This window comes from Morone saxatilis, unplaced genomic scaffold (genome assembly GCF_004916995.1).
Source record: "Morone saxatilis isolate NCDOM2014 unplaced genomic scaffold, NCSU_SB_2.0 Contig2, whole genome shotgun sequence".
NCBI lineage: Eukaryota > Metazoa > Chordata > Actinopteri > Moronidae > Morone > Morone saxatilis.
In genome coordinates, this window is record NW_023339762.1 from 859,482 (window position 1) to 865,862 (window position 6,381).

Sequence of the window (6,381 nt, forward strand, 5' to 3'; positions counted from 1 at the left end):
TTATAGTCCGGAAAATACGGTACTTACATTATAGTTACTGTCAATGGTACAAACACACAACTTTAAACTTTATTCACTGATTTTGGTGAAAGTGGATGATATTTCATGGAGAAATTATTATCTGGTTTTCCCTCCGAGCCGGAGAGATGAGATGAGAGAAGGCTCCTCTCTGCTCGCTCATCTCTCTGTGATTAGTTTACTGGTGGACAGATAGCATTAGCTGGGTACTGGAGCTAGCTGAGCTCAGTGTGAATGCCGCCGACCTGGGACTGATGGAGACCAGTCTGACGACAGGGAAGCCGAGTTGGTTTTCTTGCCGGGTTTGGCTCCTGGCCCACCGGAGCTGAAACTACTGTTCGTTACTTATGACCTCAGGGCCTTCGTCAGACAGAAGTGGTTGTGGCTACTGAGGCACAGTAGCAAAAGTCACGTGTAAAAAGACTGAGAGTCCCGCCTGAGTTGTAACCGATGATTTGTCCACACATTTACAGATTTGTCCACACGTGTACAAATATCCTTACACTTGCAAATCTGAATACATATTTATAGATTTTTTACACATTTACAAATCTGATTATGCACACACAAATTCTAAACATACATTTGCAGATTCCTGTACACATTCACAAATCTCAGTATATATTTACAGATTATTTTACACATTCACAGATCTGATTACACACACACAGATTGAGATAGTTACACAACGTTCCACACACATTTGTAAATAGTTTTGCTACAATAATAGCTCCATTAAAAGACTCAAGTCCAAGTGAATTCACAAGTCATTGGTCAAGTCGAGTCTAAACTCATCAGATTTCTGACTCGAGTCCAAGTGGTGTGATTCGAGTCCACACCTCTGCTAGCCAACAGCGACTGGTCCCTAACTGCTGCGTTGCCTTTTTCTCCACCTGCTGCCACTCTTGACGTTCAGTCTCTGCCTCGGACTCTGACCAGGCGGCAGCACTGGCCGCTGTTGGACATCTTCAGAGACACACTTAGCCACAGCTGCTCCTGTAGTGACAACTCGCCAACAAGACAGCCCACTGCAGTAAGTCATGATGGAGTAAAACCCCGGAGAATGTGGGAACACAGAGCCCACTGTTGTACAGTGACAGTAATGGTAGTGTAGAACATTAGGAACCTAGAACAGTAGTCTCAGTAGTCAGTAGTCTCTGTTTGTGCACTGATTATCGGCTTGCATCTGAGGGTAGGAACTATAAATCTCCTGCAAACATATGACTGTACTAGCCTGTAGGGTAACTGGCCATATACTTAGCTGTGCTATGTACTAGGTATGTATACTGTTCCTTTCTTGGGTTTATAACCTACATTTGTTCAATAAAGAAATAAAAAAAAAGATACGCTATATACTAGGCTCATGTAAAATAAAAAGGGGTGGGACTTAAGTAGGGGCAATTGCAGTTTAGGACAACATGCTTTTTGTGAAACTTAAAATTGATATACATTTTGGAGTCCACTTTGTTCGCATAAATGATCACTGTTGACATATCAGTTTTCAGATGGTTGTTCTTCTGCCATATGCTCAGTACTCTACTAATGTGCTCATTGAAGCAGAATAGTAGAGAACAAAGCAGAGTTGAACACTGCTTGTTCTATCAACTGAGGATAATTAAGGGCTGTGTATTTGAGCTTGCCAAATTGTTTCATCTGAAGAACCCTGACTCTGTCGCTGTGGTCCAGTTGAACCCAATCAACAGATTGCCATTAAAGATGGTTGTTGACAGCTTGTGACATGTGACTGCTCAACAAAGAGGAATAATCCAGAGACACAGTGAAAATGATCAAGAAGGGCAAAGTGTGGGAACTGTGTGAAGCAGCTAGTTGGCCTGGTATGTGAATCACTAATCAGAATCAGAATGAGGTTTAAAGTAAATTTTCACGTACAAGGAATTTGCCTAGCTACAAAACTCTGTTGGCCTGTATTAGCCTGCTGGCTGTCAGTCTGTTGGAAGTGGAGGTGACCCCTTTCAGTTTTCTAATTTTGTCAAGTAAAATCCAGGATATTTAATAATGAAAAACATAATGGAATAGGTAAACCATCTCTCCTATACAGTCCATACCAGAACCATCTGTGCTGGTGAGGCTCTATGCAAGGCTGGATTATTATCCAGAGAAAGTGGGTAACTACCCCTGAACCCCCGGGGACCTGGCTTGCTGTGTGTTAACTGGTTTGTGACAAAGAAACTGAAAATTTTGTTTTGATTTCCCGAGCAACGTTATATGGTACAACAGTGTTCTGCAATACAGGTTTTTTTTTAAACTCTCGACACTCAGAATGTTTCCGTCCAGTTTTAGCTAACAAAAGCTGAGGGGAAGTCTTGTGAGTCTACTAAATAAAAGGTATCACATTTGTTTAATTAGTACACAAACAGAATTCATGCGTTTAAGGGGAGCTCTATGCTAGAACTGTTTTATTGTTACAGTGATGATACCGGTTTTGATGCCATTGTGCTTACCAGCCATATCTGGAACCTGTGCTACAGACTGAGACACTAAGCGGATGGATGAACAGAAGTTGGTTCCAGTCTATCCCCCTCAACAATGACTAGTCCCCTCAAACAACCTTCTACCATCTGGAAGACACTATTGTGATAATTACATTGGGCATCAGATTGTGTCCACCTCTACTTAATCAAACATATACGTATTGGTCCATATCCATCTCCTTTTTCATCAGTCCAGCTATTTAAACAGTGCTTATTCTCTTTCAGAACATGCTCCGCCGCCATGAAGAGTTGGAAAATGGAACAGCGTGGTCTAATTCATCTGAATCCTCTGATGACTCCTCCAGTCCTCAGCTGTCGGTAGGAGGGCTACGCAACTCCACACATCAGAAGGTAACACACAGCAGACACTATATGTTATCTATGATCTGCAGTCTTGTGCTGTTAGGATTACAACATTATGGTTCTATCCAGCCCTCTTCTCTGTTTATCATTGTATCAGTATCTTTGTTAAGGACTGGTTTATGAGCTAGATCAACAGAGGGAGGGACACTGGAAATATAACTATTTTTCCAGCTTGAACTTGTGGATGGAAATGAGATGTCATCAAGCTTCAACCACTTCCTGTTCATACGCGCAAACAGTCATGGTTCACAATCTGTGGACTTAAGTTCAGTAGGCCTCTATGGAGCACTTCCTTTCAGGCTGCATACAAGTCCTGCATTCTTTGTGGTACTGTGACCAAAACCGTACCATGTTTGTCCTAAACTAGATGAGCCATTGAAATGATGGAGGTTGTTGGCTTGTTACACAGGGACTTAGATAGAATTGAGAGTCCTGGCAAAGGTATGAGGGTTATCATACATTACTAGTAGCTCTGTGCATTCATCTGCAGCACGCCACTCTCAGGCATATGCCCTCCAGCAGGCTCATATACAGTGAATGAAGAGAATAGAATGAGTCAGTGGGTTTTTTTTATGTGTTTTTGGTTATATACCTGAAATAAGGTCTGTGGTTAACACAAACTTAAGAGATTTGTACGTTTTGTTCTCACCTGTGAATTGTACGTGCCATTAAAAGGGCAGTTGCTAACAATTAGCTAAATGAGACTACAGAGGTTGTCTGTGATTTTAAACGTCAGCACCCCAAAAACTAGGATAATACTAGAAAAATAGGATTTTTGCCGAAGATTTCACACAATTCATCCGGCACGGAATAAAGGGTAAGAATGAAAATTGGTCAGTTGCAGAGACTGAAAAAACAAGGTGGTCCCAAAGACTCAAACAGACAAATAAGGAGGAAGAAGAAGAAGAAGAAGAAGAAGAGCAGGTTTCAGGGTTAGGTTGCCTTGCTCAAGGGCACCTTGGCAGTGCACAGGAGGTGAAACTGGCACTTCTCCAGCTACCAGTCCATACCTTATCATGTGCATGATGTTACATTTTATTATTCTACAGATTACATTACAAGACACTGTACAGACATACATATATAGAATGTGAATTAATTGTAGAGAACTCACTTCAACTAGTTCAACAGAAACAGCTCTGCCCTTTTCCATCACCTTCCTTATTTCCATTGCAATTAAGTTTGCAGTTTGCATGACAACATGCAGGCTCCTCTAATGGTGATTTGAATAATTGATGTTTAGGGGCAGCCCTAAATATTACGTTTGGCAAAACTGACCTATTTTCTGCATGCTAATAGTAAGCTAACAATGCCTTTCATTGACTGTGACTGAATGTTTTTCATTGTAGTGGTGTTTGGCAAAAATTAGCCTAAACGTGAATTACTATGTTAGTGTGCTGGGTTAGTGTCTCCTTGTGATTCAGTGTGTCCATGTCTCTCTTGCTGTCTAGGCGGTGGTGGTGACACCAGAGATCCAGCCAGCTGTGACAGGAAGTTCCTCTTCACAGACTGACATCTCATTTTGCCTCAGAGACTCTTCCACCTCAACTCCAAACTCTACCCACAAAGTCAGTACCGTCAGTGAGGTTCCCAACATATCCAAACACCAAGCAGAGAGCAACAGGTAGTGTTTGATTTCACTTTGATTTTTGGCATTCTCATACATTTTTCTAAATCATATTTGTTGACTGATTACTTGTTACATTTGGGCGTAATCATTTATACGTAGTATATTAACAACAAAAGTACTTGTTTGGGTTTAAAAGTACTTGGTATGGGTTAGGTAAATATCATGGTTCTGGTCAAAATAGACCCTTTCACAACATTAACCACATACAACACCCATTGCAAGCTTGGTATATGGTGTGCTCCATCTACAATTACATTAACTCATATATGAAATGATTTACAGTGAAGAGGCGAAGGGGGCAGTTACCGTGATGACAAAACCTGACAGTGAGGAAGAGGACGCAGGGAGACAGTCATCCATAGTGACAGTGGATGAGGTGGTGACCAATAGCCACTCCTCGCGTAGCTACTTGCGCTCTCTGAGTCACATTAGTGAAAGCAGTGCTGATGGCACTCTGTTGACGGACAGGTCAGCCGTTGAATCAGGGGAGGTCACGTCTTTGGTCTCTGGGGTCTCCATCAATGACATTGAAATGGAGCTGCCCAGCAGAACTCCTGATCCACCCAGCCCTGCTGACCTGTCACTGAAGAGGCTCGGTGTCATCGAAGACACAACCACTGATGAGGTCACAGATCGACATCAAAACGGGAAGAAGCAGGATACATCCAGCTCCGTCCTCACATCCTTCTCTCCTAGGACTGCAGGAGAGGACCCTAGCTCTCTGTCACAAACAAACACACCCCCACACATTCCTTCAGAGAGCGGGGATGAGACCTATGTGGCCCGGCGGGTGTCAGTGGAGGAGGAGATGACGGATGCAGGAGCAGATTGTCTGTCCAGAGACAGTGATGGGCCAGTGGACAGTGGGCTGGAAGACGCCCTGGGAGCTGTAGTTTCCTCTCTGGATGATTATAGGGGACAGTTCCCTGAGTTACAACTGCTGGAACAAGAGCTGAGGCTGCTGCAGGTTACATTGAAGGTGAGGATGGAACGTGTGTGAGAAAGGAGAGAAGTTGCTTTCCGCAGTCGGCAGAGTAACCACAAACTGTACTCAAGTAAAAGTACTTTGATACTTTGTTAAAACAAAGTATCCTTGTAGAAGTAAAAGGGGTAATCAAAACGGGGCTCAGGAGGTAGAGGTTGTCCACCAATCAGAAGGTTGGCAGTTCGATCCCCAGCTCCTCAAGTATCCTTGAGCAAGATACTGAACCCCATCACAGACAGCCACAGATCAATTGTGAGCCCCCCATATGCAGGCCTCTCCAATCTCATGAAGACAATAAGATTACAGAGTAGCCAAATCAGTCTCTAGTCTTAGACTCTTAAAAAATTTGAAGTTTGGGCCAGATTTGACCATGTATACTCAAGTTACACCCTGCTGTTTCATGGCGCAACATTGAAATTTGGTATAATATCCCCACCTCTGTCGAAGGCTAAGTTCAAGGTGATACGTTGGTTACGTGAAGTTGCAATTATATGATATGATTAATATTAGTATCAGAAAAACAAACGGCAGTACAGAAATTCCAAAGATATGTTTGAGTTCATTTAGAAACAGTGTCTCAAAGTTTGTCCATCAAAACGAATTAATAGTTAGATATATTTTTCAAAAGATGTGTCTCTAATTTCAGTATTGGTGTCAGCCTCAACATGTTGGTTGGGCTATATTAATTACATTCTACACTGCATCATTCATTCATTCATTCATTTCAGTTATTCTCTTTGTGTGCTGCCTTAAATACACACATGGCTTCACATATAGATACATATAGAGTATAGCATCTTTCTAGTCTTCCAACCACTCAAAGCGCTTTTACACTACGTGCCACACTCGCCCTTTCACACACATTCACTCAGTGATGGCAAAGTCCATTGAAC

The 6,381-nt window shown here is 42.4% G+C and overlaps 1 pseudogene; it reads left to right on the forward strand.

Moving 5' to 3' along the window:
* LOC118330282 overlaps positions 1-6,381 on the forward strand; it is a 30,054-nt pseudogene that overhangs the window by 13,687 nt on the left and 9,986 nt on the right.